We start from the raw sequence: 17192 nt of genomic DNA, 5'->3' as shown, positions 1-17192 counted from the left end.
ACATTTACAGATAAATTGCAAACTGAACATCATGGCACTGAAAAGAAGAGTTTCTGGAACACGTCTCCTCTGATATACATTTTTATTATGACATGGCATTTCCATGGTTTCAGAGGAGGGGAGTTAAAATCCCCATTTTTCAAAATATAGTGGCTTACCAGTAAATGTATAAGATGTACCCTCCAATCTACCTGTGGGGGAAAAAAGTCTGTTTCCTGTTCTCCATGCTGTGGGTTCATCAAGTGCGGCTGACAAGGGCAACCCCCCCCCCCACCTCCTGAAGAGCAAACTGAACATGGCACACTGGCAAGGGCAAGTGTGGGAATGTATTTTAGACAATAGTAACTCAGGCTCTTCAGAAGCAAATTTACACAATTAATAGGGAGCAATCCCCATTAAACATAGTGAGATTTACTTCAGATTAAATCCACCCCCGCAACCAACAAGCACAACAGCACCAGACAGAGACCTCAGGACTGGAGAATGGTACTTTGCTGCTCCTGGTCTCCAGACCAGGCCAAGAGGCAGAGAGAGCCACCGCCAAAAATGGCTCCTCGATTTATTTCAGTTATTTTTTTTTCATTTTCGTTTCTGGGATTCAATTTTGTTTTATAGTTCTTGGGTTCTAATTTCTTGAAATCTGAAGATCTACACTTTGGCTACCTTGAGTATGTTCAGAGCTCCTTCGCTCTGCAATAATTTTTCTGGAGTGCACCTGGATTTGCATGATCCATGAGGCCAGATTCTGGTGGGTGCATGTCCTCCTTGGCATCAGAGATTTGCATTAGGCTAGAGAAGGCTGAATACATGTGGGAGGAGGATAAGGGCTTCTTTCTCTTTTGTGTTCAAAAGGCACAATACCTTGCGGCACTTTAAAGACTCAAGGTAGACACACAACGTTATGTTACCCCCTGTGAAATGTGTGCCCGTGTGAAGGATCGCTCTGGGCAATCAGAGGGCCTGTTTCATCCCTTCCCTACTCCAGATGGACCCTAGAAAACTGTAACCCTGGATTTGATTCCAGGGCTACCTCTGTCTCAACAATACATAGCCATCCTAGAGGTAGTTGATGCCTTTACCCAAATGGCCCATTTTGGACCATGCACATGCTCATCTACATCAGGGGGGTAAGCACAACTTTACTCTCCATGTATATTCCAACTACAAGGTCTCCTGGACTGGCTCATCTCTGATTGAGGACTCCCATTTTTGACCAAATTTTGGAAAGCGCTATTTCAGGCATTGGATGTAGGAGTACACCTCTCCTTTGCTCAAAATCAAACTCTGGAAGGGTATCTGCTTTGTTATACAACCCATCAACAAGATAACTGGGCCTCACTACCCCTGGCTGAGTTTGCCCTACAATGATGTTCATGCATCTGCACAATACAGCTCGTTCTTCCCAAATTATGGCTTCCACTAATGCTGTGCAGGGACCACCCAATCTGCCTCAGAGGCCGCTTCAGGGATTCCTAGGTGGGCCCACCCCGACCGGCTCCCCCCCCCCCCGCTGCTCCACACAAGCCCTCAGCTCCTTACCTGGGCTCTTGGGACCCACACTGGCAGCCATCTTCCTGCTCCAGGGAGTCATCACTGCTGCCACCACTACCACTGCCAACTCTTGGGCCCTCAGGATGCATGCTGGCAGCCCTCTTCCTGTCCCAGGGAGTCGCCATTGTTAAAATGGTGACTCCCTGTATTTCCGGAAATAAAACCCACACAAATGGCACAGGATCTATTTCCGGAAGTACAGGGAGTCGCCATTTTAACAATGGCGACTCCCTGGAACAGGAAGAGGGCTGCCAGCATGCGTCCTGAGGGCTCAAGTAAGGGGCTGGGGGCTGGACAGCGGGGCTGGGCTTCCGGATCATTCTTAAGCACTGCAAAAGTGCTTTGGAGCGACCTGACCTGCTTCTTGCTGCTTTGTGCCCCGGATGTTCTGGATGTTTTTTTAAAAATTAAGGCGTTATCCTCGCAGAATCAGGGCTTCTCCGCGATGTTTTTTTTTCTAATTCAGGCATGATCTTCGAAGCTTTGAAGTTGTGAAGCTTCACAACTTCGAATCTTTGAAGATCATGCCTGAATTAGAAAAAAAAACATCGCGGAGAAGCCCCGATTCTGCGAGGATAACGCCTTAATTTAAAAAAAAAAAAATCCGGAGTGGGGGATAGGAGGGGGTAAAACTTAATCTCATTTGAAGGGATAGAATAACCCCCTGCTCTGTGCAGGAAGCCTGATTCCCAGGCAGTCGCCCATCCAACTACTGACTGGAGCCGACCCTGCTTAGCTTCCAAGATCAGTCAAGCGGGCACACATCCAGCCCTTTGCTTGTTGCTGAGGAAACAGGGGCTGCTGAGGAAGCTATGCAATCAGTAGCCGAAAGAAGACATGGGGCCGTCAAGAGCTGAGATTGGACAGGAGGGAAACATGAACACTGCCGTATATCGACAGGCGGGGGAGGGGACTATGACCGGATACGGTGGCGAAGGCGGAAAATCAGAGCATGTTAAGGGGAAATACTGGGATATTAGGGTATTGAAAGCGGGAGCACAGAAGTGGGAAATTCCGGTTCCAATTTGAGGCGGGTACTGCATAGTGTGAAAGGTGGACGGTGAAATCTCATTGGAAGCGAAAAAAGGCAGTAAGTGTAGATCCAGCCTAGGTAACCATCAGGTAGATTTTCTGGGAAGTCTGATGTTTGATTTCATAACCTAAGCTTGAAGAAGCGTTTAGTGTAGCCTGAAAGGCTGCTTCTAGTATTAAACGAACAAACCAAAAATACCAGTTGATCCAATGATCTCGCTAGTGTGTATGAATGCGTGTGAGCCCATTTTTATTAAGAGAAGCAACTAATGTAATATTTCCTGTGTTCAGGATAAACTCTTGACCCAACATCCTATATCTGAAGCTTTCTCTTTACCCCACCAGCTTGTCTCAAGTCGTCTGTTTTAAGGGCATATTCCCTATAAATGAAAGTCCATCCACCATAAAAAGAAACCCAATTTCGATAGAGTGTAATCATAGGTTAAACTTCAGAGTTTAAAGCAACCTCTTCGATGGAGCATTTTGCTTATGGCCTAAGTCCAAATCCCAAACTGAAACATTACCCGTGTCCATCCTTTTTTACCCCGATTTTACCCTCCCTCACCTCTCTGTATTGTCACTCCCACCCACCCCACCCTGTCCAAATTTAGACAGAAAGTTCCTTGGGCAAGGATCTGTCTTTTCCTTCTGTGACTCAGGGCTTCTCCGCATTAAAGGAAAATCCCACTCCCTTTCTGAGGCTTTCTGCTTCTGGATTCTTTATCGGATTATGTTCAGCTCCATTACACAGGTGGACATGAGTGACCACCTGGTTTAAATTGAAAACTTCCATTTCAGCACTTTTCCTATGATTTCCCTTAGACAGTGCCATCTAGTGTCTGAAATATAGCACTACAGCGGCATTACATGCTATAAATTCTGCACATTTAAAAAACAACAACGTGATTTAGTCCGGTGGTTTTTATAGCGGGATAAACATGAAAAAGTGTGGGAGAGGCCCTGAATGTCGACAACGTCATGTAATGGACCTGCAAACATCCGTGAGTGGCCAATCATGAGTGTGCAATAAATTGCTGGTATAGAGAAGCTCTCAGTAAAACAAATACCAGGTGCACAGATGGCACTCTCTAAATCACTATCTTCATAACTGGTAGGCTTCTCCAGGCTCCTTACCTATAAGGACAAACATTAGGGAACTTTCTCTGGGCCATTATCTTCTGTTCTGGATGGGTTCTGAGCATTATGGGGTTAATAATATAATAATACAAGGGTTCCAGTCCTAAAATATTGTTTTCGAGCCTCTCTAACATATGCCATTGTTTTTGGCATTTTTAAAAAAATAAAGGGGTCGTTCCGGCCCATTCCATTCCGACTTTTACACCATCCCATTTTAATCTGTGCAAAACGAACAAGCCTCAGACTCAGTCAGTCCTGTCTACACACTGAAGGGGAGAGCAGTGGGGTTGGACAGTACTGATGTTATAATTACCTCAACCAATCGTAGAACAATTTTTGCTCTGCCAGGGAAATGTGAATCTTTAAGCCAGTTTTTAGAACAAAATACTTCATGCAAGACCAAGAAAAATCACAACGTATTAATGGTGTACTGCTTAATGGGGCAATACTACTACAAGTGCAATATGACACTGAGGAGAAATCCCTTATTGACTTTTCCTACTTGGCTCATCTCTCTGATCCCTACTGTCTACAACAACCTCCCCTGCAGCCTAGGAGATCAACACTTCAGCAGTATTCTTTCCATGCCCAGTTTACACATGTTTGTCCACATCTGCTCACATAGAGGAAAAATGAATGGGTATGGTTTTAAAAAATGGGCTTTCCCTCACCTTCCCTGACCCAGTAGGAAGATCTAGAGGTGGCCTCTTTATAATATTTGCTTCTTCCCTTGTAATGAGAGATTCTGGTGTCAGAGCTAAGCTGTACGTAGCTGAAAGAGGTGAGCCAGAAACTGACTAAGGGGACCAAGCCAGGGGGAGTCAGACCTGAAGAACATACCAAAGTACATCAGGCCATGGCCCAGTCCAGACAGGAAGCCTTTGATAGCCCTTTCTGTCTATGCATGCCCAATGGCCAGCTTGGGTCAATCCACATCCTATTCTGTTGTTTTAGTTGAGTCTTTATGCAGAGTTGGCTGAAAGTCAATTCAAATTATGTGCTTGTTCTCCATGCAAGCACCCCAAACCATCCCCACATAAGCATTTGCATCCCTGCAGCTGAACTAAGTTTTCACGTATTTGGGTATGGAGACACAAATGCCTGCACAGCTTTCTACAAGAACAGCAGGTTGATAAATACATTTGTTAGAAACAGTGCTTTTCTACTACACATGCTTGTTTTCATTATTAATTTCTCTTTCCCCCCAAATCAACTATTTTCAATTCTTTGTGATTGCTGAACTATGCAAAAAATATCTATACAAAGGACAGGTTTGCTTATGGAAATTACAACTGAAAAGGAGAAAAGGGGGGGAGTGCAGTCGCTAGATGAACTCGTCTACTGCAGCTTGAATTTCTGTAGGTAACCAGCCTCCTTCACTGGGAGCTAAGAAAGGGATTGAGAAGGTGACATATGTCTAAGTCAAGTTTCACTGGAAGATAATATCAAATTAAGATAAGAACTAAAAAGTTATAGAAATACAAAACACATCCTGATTCCTCAGTGCTGAATACATATGAATACAATATGCAGCTGAATGGAAAATAGTTCCTCCCCACTCCCCTCCCAAAGACGGTCCTTAGAGTGCTGGACTGGGAGTCGGGAGATCCGGGTTCTAGTCCCCACTCGGCCATGGAAGCTCACTGGGTGACTTTGGGCCAGTCACATACTCTCAGCCCAACCTACCTCACAGGGTTGTTGTTGTGAGGCTAAAATGGAGGAGGAGGAGGGGGATTATGTACGCCACCTTGAGTTCCTTGGAGGAAAAAGGCGGGATATAAATGTAATAAATAAATAAATAACCTGAGAGACAGAGTAAAATTCTGCATGCTTGGGGCAATAATTCTTCTTGGAGGCTACTCTGTCTAGAAAATGCTTTTCCCAGTGGTTGCTGTATGTTTCCTCTGCTGTCAGTGAAGTCAAACTTACAACTGCATATGCGTATTCGTTTATTGTTTGGCTTTTACTACTGAAATGGTAAATGTAGAAATATAATTGTATTGTTTTAGCAAGGCCGTAGCTACTCTGAATGTAACTGTCCATCTTGGACATCAAGCTACAGCTGGGTCAAGAGGATGTGGAATTCTACATTTGTCAGGTCTGGTCAATTAAATTCACTTAACACCCATTGTGATGGTTTCTTCTTCAGTGCTTTTAGGTACGCAGAACTTGTCACTCGCTCCCCTGATAGTACTAATCAGATTCCTACTGCATATTGATTAGGCCCATTGTGAACTTGGAACTTTAAACAAATTTTGTGTGTGTGTGTGTGTGTGTGTGTGTGATTGCCTTTCTCTGATAGTCACTCTGGATTTCATGTCTAGAAGAAGCTGTTTTCCATAGACTCCAATGAGTCCAGTTCCTTGGACTCCAATGACTGACTGACTATGGACATTGCTTTATAAGCCATGTAGTAGGTAGGCTACCTGTCATTTTTCCAAAAACAGAACAAGGGGACAATGCTGTGCTTATTTTGCCAAAGAGACTTTCTTAATCCATGTAAACACATGTTATGTTTTGATTTGCGGTGAGATGATGTCCATCTTTAGGAAGAGGTAGCACCGAGGGGTTTGTAACAACAAAAGGGGGGGGGTCCCTGAAGGAAAAACACAGATGTCACATATGAAACAGCCTGAGATGCTCCCAAACAGACATTATTGACTAGAAAATGTGAGTCAATTGCTGTTCCTTCCTCAACCAGCAGGTTGCAGAGTTGTACACAGTAATCCACAGATCGGGTTGATTTGAAGCTGAGCATTAAAAATGGCCAGGTAGGGATATAAAAATAGAACCAGTAATCATGCAACCCCCTAGATGGCTTATAACCATCCTGCTATCAAACTAGGGGGTCGGGGAGAACAGTAGATCAGTGGTGCAGCACATTCATCTCCCCTTAAAAGGGTCGGATGATATGAAAGACCTTTCTGCCTGAGCCCACCTGGAGAGCTGCTTGTTGTTGTTCAGTCGTTCAGTCGTGTCCGACTCTTCGTGACCCCATGGACCATAGCACACCAGACCTTCCTGTCCTCTGCTCTCTCCCGGAGTGTGCTCAAGTTCATATGCACTGCATCGGTGATGCTATCTAGCCATCTCATCCTCTGCCGTCCCCTTCTCCTTTTGCCTTCAGTCTTTCCCAGCATCAGGGTCTTTTCCAGTGAGTTTTCTCTTCGCATTAGGTGGCTGAAATATTTGAGCTTCAGCTTCAGTATCTGTCCTTCCAAGGAGCACTCAGGGTTGATTTCCTTTAGGATGGACTGATCTGACCTCCTTGCAGTCCAGGGGACTCGTAAGAGTCTTCTCCAGCACCACAGTTCGAAAGCATCAATTCTTCGGCGCTCAGCCTTCCTTATAGTCCAGCTCTCACAGCCATACATTACTACTGGGAAAACCATAGCTTTGCTTAGACGGACCTTTGTCGGCAAGGTGATGTCTCTGCTTCTTACTATGCTGTCTAGGTTTGCCATAGCTTTCCTCCCAAGGAGCAAGCGTCTTTTAATTTCATGGCTGCAGTCACCGTCTGCGGTGATCTTGGAGCCCAAGAAAGTAAAATCTGTCACTGCTTCCATGTCTTCCCCTTCTATATGCCAGGAAGTGATGGGGCCAGATGCCATGATCTTCGTTTTGTTAATGTTGAGTTTCAAACCAGCTTTTGCACTCCCCTCTTTCACCCTCAACAAGAGGCTCTTGAGATCCTCTTCGCTTTCAGAATAGATAATATTGAGCTGGATTGACAAATAGTCTGACATGGTATAAGGCAGCTTCCTATGTTCCTGAAAGCCTAGGACAGTTGTTCTTTCTGAAATAATTGTCATTGTTCTGGCGAGGGGAATGCTGTTGGCTAAGGCTGGTTCCAAACATCATCATCATCATCACTTCCCAACAATTAAAGTGCATTTTGAATTCATATTTTCCACATACTTTTCAAATAATCGTTGCTGCTCACGCTTCTGCACATATTTTCACAATGCTCATTTTGGGGCCTTGGAAACAGGTTTTTACTTGGTGTAAGCATGCTAAATCAGAATGGAATGTTCTCACAAACTGAAGATACTGGTGATTTTCCTCTTCCCTGACAACATACAGCCTGGACCATTACCCTGGCTGGTCCTATATACTGCAGCGAATTCTTTCTCCAAATGTGGATCTTTACATAGCCAAAATGGCCACATGCAAGAAGGAGGTATCAGCAGGCTTGGGAGAATCCCAAGGTTTGCAGAAGTACAGCAAACGAAGACGTTTCGTAATAATGGGTGATTTCAATTACCCCCACACTGGCTGGATTAATGCAGGTTCCAGTCACCACAAAGAGGTTCAGTTTCTCAATGCCCTAAACAACTGTGCCCTAGAAGAGTTGGTCATGGAACTAACCAGAGGGAAAGCGACCCGGGATTTAATCCTAAGTGGTGTTGCCCAGGACCTAGTATGAGAGGTGAGTGTTGTTGAACCGATTGGAAACAGTGATCACAATCTTAATATATAAGTGAAAAACTGCCAAGGAAGTCCAACACTGTCACATTTGATTTCAAAAGAGGAACATTCTCTAAAATGAGGGAATTTGTAAAAAGAAGTTGAAAGGGGGTTCAAGAGGGTTAAATCCCTTCAAAATGCTTGGAGGTTACTCAAAACCACAGTAATAGAAGCTCAGCTAGTATACCACAGGTTAGACAAGGTAGCATCTAGTCCAAGAGGTCACCAGCATGGTTAACAAGCAGGGTCAAGGAAACTATTAGAGAAAAGAGGGCTTCCTTCAGAAAATGGAAATCTTGGCCAAAGGAGGAAAACAAAAGGGAGCACAAGCTTGCCCAAAGGAGATGCAAGCATACAATAAGAGATGCAAAAAAGCATTTGGAGGAGTATATCACTAACAACATTGAGGCCAACAATAAATAATTAATTAAATATATCAGAAGCAGGAAACCAGCTAGGAAAGCAGTTGGACCATTGGATGACAATGGAGTTAAAGGAGTACTAAAGGAAGATAAGGAGATCGTGTAGAAGCTGAATGAATTCTTTTCACCTATCTTCACTGCAGAAGATATAGGATAGATACCTGTGCCTGAACAGATGTTTTCAGGAAGGGAGTCTGAGGAACTGGGTCAAATAGTAGTTACAAAAGATGAAGTTCTCAACCTTATTGACAAATTGAAAGTTAATAAATCACCAGGCCAAGATGGTATCCATCTTAGAGTTCTTAAAGAACTCAAATATGAAATTGCTGATCTTCTAACAAAAATATGTAACATGTCCCTAAGATCAGACTCTTTACCAGAGGACTGGAAAACAGCCAATGTAGCACCAATTTTTAAAAAGGGATCCAGAGAGATCTGGGAAATTACAAGCCCATTATCTTAACATCTTTTCCTGGGTAAATTGTTGTAAGCAATATTAAAGATAAAATTAGTAAGCATGCAGAAGGATAAGACCTGCTGAAAAAGAATCAATATGGTTTCCACAAAGATAAATCCTGTTTCACTAACCTTTTAGAGCTTTTGAGAGTGCCAATACACATGTGGATAGGGGTGATCCAGCAGTCATTGTTTATTTGGACTTCCAAAAGGCTTTTGACAAAATCCCTCACCAAAGACTCCTGAGCAAACATAGCAGTCATGGAATAAAAGGAGAAGTCCTCTTATGGATCAGTAACTAGTTAAAGAACAGAACGCAGAGAGTAGGAACAAATGGTAACTTCTCCCTATGGAGGGATGTTAACGGTGTGGTCCCACAGGGATCTGTATTGGGACCAATGCTTTTCAACTAATTCATAAATGATCTGGAATTAGGAGTGAGCAATGAAGTGGCCAAGTTTGCTGATGACGCCAAATTATTTCGTTTGGTTAAAACAAAAAAGGATTGCAAGGAGCTCCAAAAGAATCTCTCCAAACAGGGAGAATCGGATTGTTTAACTTAGAATTGTTTAGCTTATCTTATCTGGGATTGTTTAGCTTAGAAAAGAGATGAGTGAGACCAGACACGATAAAAGTGTACAAAAATTATGCATGGTGTGGAGAGGACATTTTTCTCCCTTTCTCATAATACTAAAACCTGGGGTCATCCCATGAAGCTGACTGGTGGGAGATTCAGGGCAGGTAAAAGGAAGGACTTCTTCACACAGCACATAGTTAAACTATGGAATTTGCTACCACAAGATGTGGTGATGGCTTTAAAAGGGAACTGGACAAATTCATGGGGGATAAGGCTCATTTCACATGCCAGCAAGGTTATGCTCAAAATCCTACAAGCTAGGCTTCAGCAGTATGTGAACCGAGAACTACCGGAAGTACAAGCTGAGTTTCGAAGAGGCAGAGGAACTAGAGATCAAATCGCCAACTTTCGCTGGATCATGGAGAAAGCAAGAGAAACTCCAGAAAAACGTCTATTTCTGCTTCATTGACTACGCTAAAACCTTTGATTGTGTGGATCACAACAAACTGTGGCAAATTCTTAAAGAGATGGGAGTACCAGACCACCTTACCTGTCTCCTGAAAAACCTGTACGAGGGTCAAGAAGCAACAGTAAGAACCAGACATGGAACAACCGATTGGTTCAAAATTGGGAAAGGAGTACGACAAGGCTGTATATTGTCGCCCTGCTTATTTAACTTATGTACAGAGTACATCATGAGAAACGCCAGGATGGATGAAACACAGGTTGGAATTAAGATTGCTGGGAGAATTATCAACAACCTCAGATATGCAGACGATACCACCCTAATGGCAGAAAGCGAAGAGGATCTCAAGAGCCTCTTGTTGAGGGTGAAAGTGGAGAGTGCAAAAGCTGATTTGAAACTCAACATTAAAAAAACTAAGATCATGGCATCTGTCCCCATCACCTCCTGGCATATAGAAGGGGAAGACATGGAAGCAGTGACAGATTTTATTTTCTTGGGCTCCAAGACTACTGCAGATGGTGACTGTAGCCATGAAATTAAAAGACGCTTGCTCCTTGGGAGGAAAGCTATGGCAAACCTAGACAGCATAGTACGAAGCAGAGACATCACCTTGCCGACAAAGATTCGTATAATCAAAGCTATGGTTTTCCCAGTAGTAACGTATGGCTGTGAGAGCTGGACTATAAGGAAGGCTGAGTGCCGAAGAATTGATGCCTTCGAACTGTGGTGCTGGAGAAGACTCTTACGAGTCCCCTGGACTGCAAGGAGGTCAAATCAGTCCATCCTAAAGGAAATCAACCCTGACTGCTCATTGGAAGGACAGATACTGAAACTGAAGCTCAAATATTTTGGCCACCTAATGCGGAGAGAAAAGTCCCTGGAAAAGACCCTGATGCTGGGAAAGATTGAAGGCAAAAAGAGAAGGGGGCGGCAGAGGATGAGATGGCTAGATAGCATCACCGATGCAATGAATATGAACTTGAGCACGCTCTGGGAGAGAGCGCAGGACAGGAAGTCCTGGCGTGCTATGGTCCATGGGGTCACGAAGAGTCGGACATGACTGAACGACTGAACAACAACAAGGCTACTACTGGCTACTAGTCCTGATAGGTATATGCTACCTCCAGGATCAGACGCAGTATGCCTATGTGCATCAGTTGCTGGGGAACATGGGCAGGAGAGTGCTGTTTTACTCATGTCCTGCTTGTGGGTTTGCTGTAGGCAGCTGGTTGGCCACTGTGTGAACGGAATACTGGACTAGATGGACCCTTGGCCTGGTCCAGCATGGCTCTTCTTCTGTTTTTAAATCTTTAGGAAAAAAAACTAGTATGGGGACCCGAAACAGCTCAGTGAGGACTGACCATGCTTAGTAGGCACAGAATTCTATTAGTGGGGAGGGGAACTGGTAGAAAGAGGAATGGAATGGAGTATTCTGAATATGGGCATGGCTGACTGGCTGGAACCCTGAACAGAAGCATTCCACATGGCAACATTTTGTTGCAGGTTCCACTTGTTGGAATTTGTGTCACAAAACCTATTAATCGTTGTGTTGCATCTCTGGCCAGGTCTTGTAATGTCTTTTGCAGCCCTTTATGCAATAACATCTGTATAGGAAAGGCTTTATTTTTGTTCTTTCTAGAATAACTAGGTAAGCGACTCTTTGTGAATACTAGAATATTTGAATCCTCATCAAGACTGTCTTCTTTGTTCATTGATTGTAAGCCGCTCCGGGAGCCTTTTCTGGCCAAGGGATAAAAATACAATAATTAATTAAAGAAAGAAAGAAAGAAAGAAAGAAAGAAAGAAAGAAAGAAAGACTGGCTGCAATCGTATAGACTTACATGAGAGTAGTAACCTCCCTTCACCCCCAGGAATTCATGGCTGGGTATTCCCAAGTAATTATGTACACTTGTACAGGATCAGGCTGCCTGACTCCTATACAGTGTCACAAAAATGTATTGGCTGCTTCCTAAATAGAGGAAAGTAGAACAAGTATCGCTACTGGAAAAATCATAAGACTTGAAAGAAATTTCTTGGAAATATCTAGATAATTGCAACAGAGTCATGCTTTGGAGCATGTCAAGACAGCTGCTTTGGGGTAGTTCTGTCTGGGACTCTTTTTGCATGATCTCTGGTGACAGCTTGTGATGCAGCTGCTATAAGAAGTGAAGCTAAAGCAACGTGTGCCTACAATAGGTCAGCTTGACAGAGGCCCACTCGAATTTTCTGTTCCAGACTTGAGTAAGCCAGTCATCATGATGAAGGAGATTATCACCTTTGCCAGCGCTCAAGTTCAACTGGTTTAAGAAAAGCCAAACTGAAAGCACAGCGGGGGAAAGGAAAGGAGCTTATCCCAATTACCAAGCGGCTGTTACTATAAGAATGAAATGGCTGCCGCTGGCACTGAGGTCTGCAGATCCCAGGGTTCAGAAACAAAAGCGCAAGCAAATCAGATATGCTACAGTAGTAGAATTAAAAACACAATGTTAGGCTTTGTTTGATTAAAAACTTTTTTTTTCTGGGCAAAGCATCTTGAATACAATTCCTGAGAGATCATATCTCACTAAGCAAGGAGAAGCTGCTGCTCCGATTGGTGTGTGTGTGTGTGTGTGTGTGTGTTTTAAATAAATCTCTATTCATACCATATATGGTCTGAGAGTTATGCTTTTTGGAAGTTACTCATAATGGGAGCCATGTGACACTTCTGCGTTCTTCTAATTCTTTGTTCCTGGGAAAGGTTGCTGCCATTGCAACTATTACAATCAGGGAGGGCTCCAGGTATGAGGAGGTCCTGGGGAAAGAATTCTGTGGTGGGGCCCCTTCTTTTTCCTCTGGAAGGCTACGTGGCAGTGGCAGGCAGTGGTGGCAGTGTTTTGCACAGCACCGGGCAGCTGAGTCAGTCTGATCACCATCTTAATTTTCCCATAATGGCCAGGAGTGATGCTACATCAGGGGCATTGTGGAAATTAAAATAGTGGCTAAACCCAGCCTCCTGGCACTAGCTGGAACGCTGGGCCAGAAAAAGAAATTAAAGGATGACCCAGGGAAGGCACCAGCAGTGGGCCCTGCTGGGGTGCCAGGGCCCTGGTAGCTGCCTAAAGATGCCAAGCTATAGTTACTGCATGTGTCTAAACTTTGGATTTTCTCAGGGTGCTCAGTGTATAGGTCTGGCTTGACTTAAACACACTGGAGGCTATTTCAGTGGGGTGGTGAATCTCCTCTGGGTTTTAGTCAGAGCCAGTCAGAACCCTAAAGGAAATATCCAAGGCACTGAACCCCATTTTGGGGATAGGGTTCAGCACTTTGGAAAGCTCCTTTAGAGTTCTGGCTGGTTCTAACTGAAACCCAGAACAGATTCACAGCACCACTGAAATACGAGCCACCAGCCTCACTGCTTAAACACTGTTAGCACAATCCTACAAATGTTTTCTTTACACTTACCTGGGAGGTAATCAGCTTTATTGAGCATAAAAAGACTTGCTTCCCCCCTCCCCCACAAAAAACATAGGATCGGATTGCATATCCTATTGAAATGGGATTTAGGGCCACTTCACATATTTCTTTTTTTTAAGTGAATAACCATCTGTTTTAAGTGTATACACCTTAAAAGGTACAGCATGACTGAGAATACACATGTTCGTAAACAATGCAGGTATCATACAGGCAGATACATACACTCATCAGGGATGGCCAACTTCTTAAGATTGCGGAGGAGGTTTATTTGCTTTGGCACCTATTGGATCATGGACTGTCCTTTCACACACTCCGTAGCACAGCACACTCACTTTCAGGAAGTCTCAAGGGCCTTGCAAGACCAAATTTTAAAATTAAAGCTCTAGTTCAAGCAGGGCTGGCCCAAGACATTTTGCTGCCTGAGGCAAAGGACAAGATGGTGCCCTCTCCCATTCTACATACAAAGGCTTGGACTAGCAGTTGAATCTTTCTTCAAACTGGCAATGGGGCAGCATCCTCCACCATGCCTGCAGGCAGGAGGCTAGCTTAGGGGGTGCAGGGCAGGTTGCATGATTCATTGCTCTCTCCTCCAGTACCTTGCTGCCACCTCCCAGCATCTGCTGCCTGAGAGGACTGCCTAATTCTGCCTAATGGTAGGGCCAGCCCTGAGTTCAAGACTTAATTGGTACATGAATGATCTGGTCTCTTAGCTTTTCTGAAACTGTCCTTCTCACCTCACCTTATGACCCAACTGGTTCCAAATGTATCTGTATTCTGCTATTCTTCCTATTTCTCTCTCTTCTGTTTCAATTCAGTTTTGAAAGTGCTTGCTCCAGTAATTGTTTAGCAATGTGAGAAAGGATGTGTGTTTGGTTTTCCTTCTTCAGCATGAGGCCTAGGATGATGAGCAAGGGGTGCACGAAGACTCCATTCAAGCCCCAAGATAAGGGAAACACTTCAAGAGGAACTGAGAAAGAGGGGCCCCAGGCAAATAAAGCTTACATGCAAAACAAAAGGGTGCCTCTGTTCAAGCCAGAGCTAACCTTGGGAGGTAATGATGAGGCACCCAGAGCTCTGGGATGCTTAAGACACCAACTTCCCAAAACCGGTTTATACTGATTACGGGTTAGCTACATTTTGAGAGAACAAGATGAAGCCTAAAGGAAATGCCCCCAGGACCTAAGAGTATAACAACCCTTACGAGAGAGGAAGCAAGTTGGAGAATACAGCAGAAGCCAGGACTGCGTGCACAAACCAGAACTCTGGTCCTTCACCTCTACGTTACATCCCAGACTGGCCAGCTTTGGATTGTCACCGTGTAAGTATGAATGAGCAGTTAAGTGTTGCTATACTGCAGTAGAGCCTGATGGTGACCAACCAGGAAAGAGATCTTGGGGTTGTGGTGGACAGCTCAGTGAAGATGTCAACTCAGTGTGCGGCTGCTGTAAAAAGGGGAAACTCCATGTTAGGCATAACTAGAAGAGGAATTGAAATAAACCTGCCAATATCATACTGGCCCTATACAAATCTATGGTGTGACCACACTTGGAATACTGTGTACAGTTCTGGTCACCACACCTAAAAAAAGATATTGTAGAGTTGGAAAAAGTGCAAAAAAGGGCAACTAAAATGATCAAGGGGCTGGAGCATCTCCCCTATGAGGGAAGGCTACAACAGTTGGGATTATTTAGCTTGGTAAAAAGGAAGATAAAGGGATGCATGATAGAGGTATACAAAATTATGCATGGTGTGGAGAATGTGGACAGGGAGACATTTTTCTCCCTCTCAAAATACTAGGGGTCATCCTATGAAGCTGACTGGTGGGAGATTCAGGACAGATAAAAGGAGTTCTTCACACAGTGTGTAGTTAAACTATGGAATTTGCTACCACAGGATGTGGTGATGGCCACCAATTTGGACAGCTTTAAAAGGGGGTTGGACAAATTTGTGGAGGAGAAGGCTATCAACGGCTACTAGTCTTGATGGCTATGTGCTACCTCCAGTACCAGAGGCAGTGAGCCTATGTACACCAGTTGCTGGGGAACACGGGTAGGAGGGTGCTGTTGTGCTCATGTCCTGCTTGTGAGTTCCTGGTCGACAGCTGATTGGCCACTGTGTGAACAAAATGCTGGACTAGATGGACCCTTGGTCTGATCCAGCATGGCTGTTCTTATGTTCATTTTCTTTGGGTGGCATCCCCACACCATCTGCTGTCTTGGTAAATAAAGCTTTAAACGTGACACCATAGTGTTCTCTTTCAACTCTGCCTCTAAAAGGTCCTAGGAGCTTCAGCCTAATCACCTTAGACTCCTGTCTAAATTCGTAAAACCTGTCACAACCTCTCCCTATCATCCTTTTTTCTCTTCCCCACCCCTTCATCTACTCAACAGCTCTACTAAGGGTGCTTCCAGACTAGGCTTTTAATATGCAATCGCCCTGCTTCATTCCTGGACTTTTACAAGGGTCTAGATATCATCATCTTCCACTCTTAGCCCTCCCATGTTTTTATCCACTGCTTCTTCTGTCTTTTTTCTTACTGCAGTTAAGCCATTAAGGAAGACAAGACAGAATAGCTGCACAATGCCTTCTGATAGGCAGCGCTAGGAGCCCTCCATCTGGAAGCATCCTAAAGTACGGAATATAAAATAAATTGCATTTAAAATGGGCACTTTTCTGCTTTCTCTCACCCATATCAGCCAGCTACATTTAAAGATCAGCAAGAGAGGCCCTTCTCATTTGCCCATCTGTAAGAGCCATTAGCTGGGTGACCACACATGAGAGGGCCTTCTCTGGAGTGGCCCCATACCTTTGGAACAAGTTGCCATTGGGGGTCTGCCATGCTCCATCATTACAGGCTTTTAAGAAGGCCTTGAAAATATATTATTTTACTCTGGCCTTCTGCTGATATGATCACTGCTGTTGCTGTTTTTATTGTGTTCTTCCTGTCATGGGTGGTGTTAAGAACAGCTCAACTGGGCATGGGCCCCAGATCTTCTGAGCTGTGCCCTGGATCTTTAGAGCTGCCCCAATTGCCATCATCTCCCTTAAAATAAGCCTGCTTCTTTCCTCTGAACTCAGTAGCCTTGCATTTACTAGGAGATCTTAGGACTCACTTCCTTAGCAGACTAACAGGGTGTGTAGCATGAAGGCAACGGCCTTTAAACTAGAGGGGAGACTGCCATCTTTCCTTCCACAGTCTGCTCATTATTTTCATTATGGCCAGAGTCCAAAATTGCCTGTCACCTGGCTTTCTCAGAGTATGCCTGACTCTGCAGAAAGCTGCCCAGCCCATGGCTACTGGGCAATTGCACTTGTGCCCTTAGCCATTGTAGGCAGTGAGGCCCTGACAAGACGAAGAGCAGGTGTACTGCCTGCTCACATATCAAATGGAGCATCAGGGGCCTTCCTCATCTGTTGCTTCCTCCAAGCTGGGCCAGGCCCCTTACCTTGGGGAAAAACAGAAGTGGTTTTACTTGCAAAAAGGGTTTGAATGAGTAGCAATGTCTGACATTGGGGCAAGGTAATGTATGACTATACAGCTTGCCCTGGCTTGCTGGCTTGAGTGTATCTGGATCTCCTTGGCTCTGCAGTCATCTTTCGGGAGTGCACCTGCTTTTTGCATGATCCATGT

Source organism: Heloderma suspectum, chromosome 2 (assembly GCF_057233095.1).
Source record: "Heloderma suspectum isolate Gila_16-S chromosome 2, 16-S_ref, whole genome shotgun sequence".
Lineage (NCBI taxonomy): Eukaryota > Metazoa > Chordata > Lepidosauria > Squamata > Helodermatidae > Heloderma > Heloderma suspectum.
The sequence above is the reverse complement of the archived record's forward strand: the minus strand, read 5'-3'. Positions refer to the sequence as shown.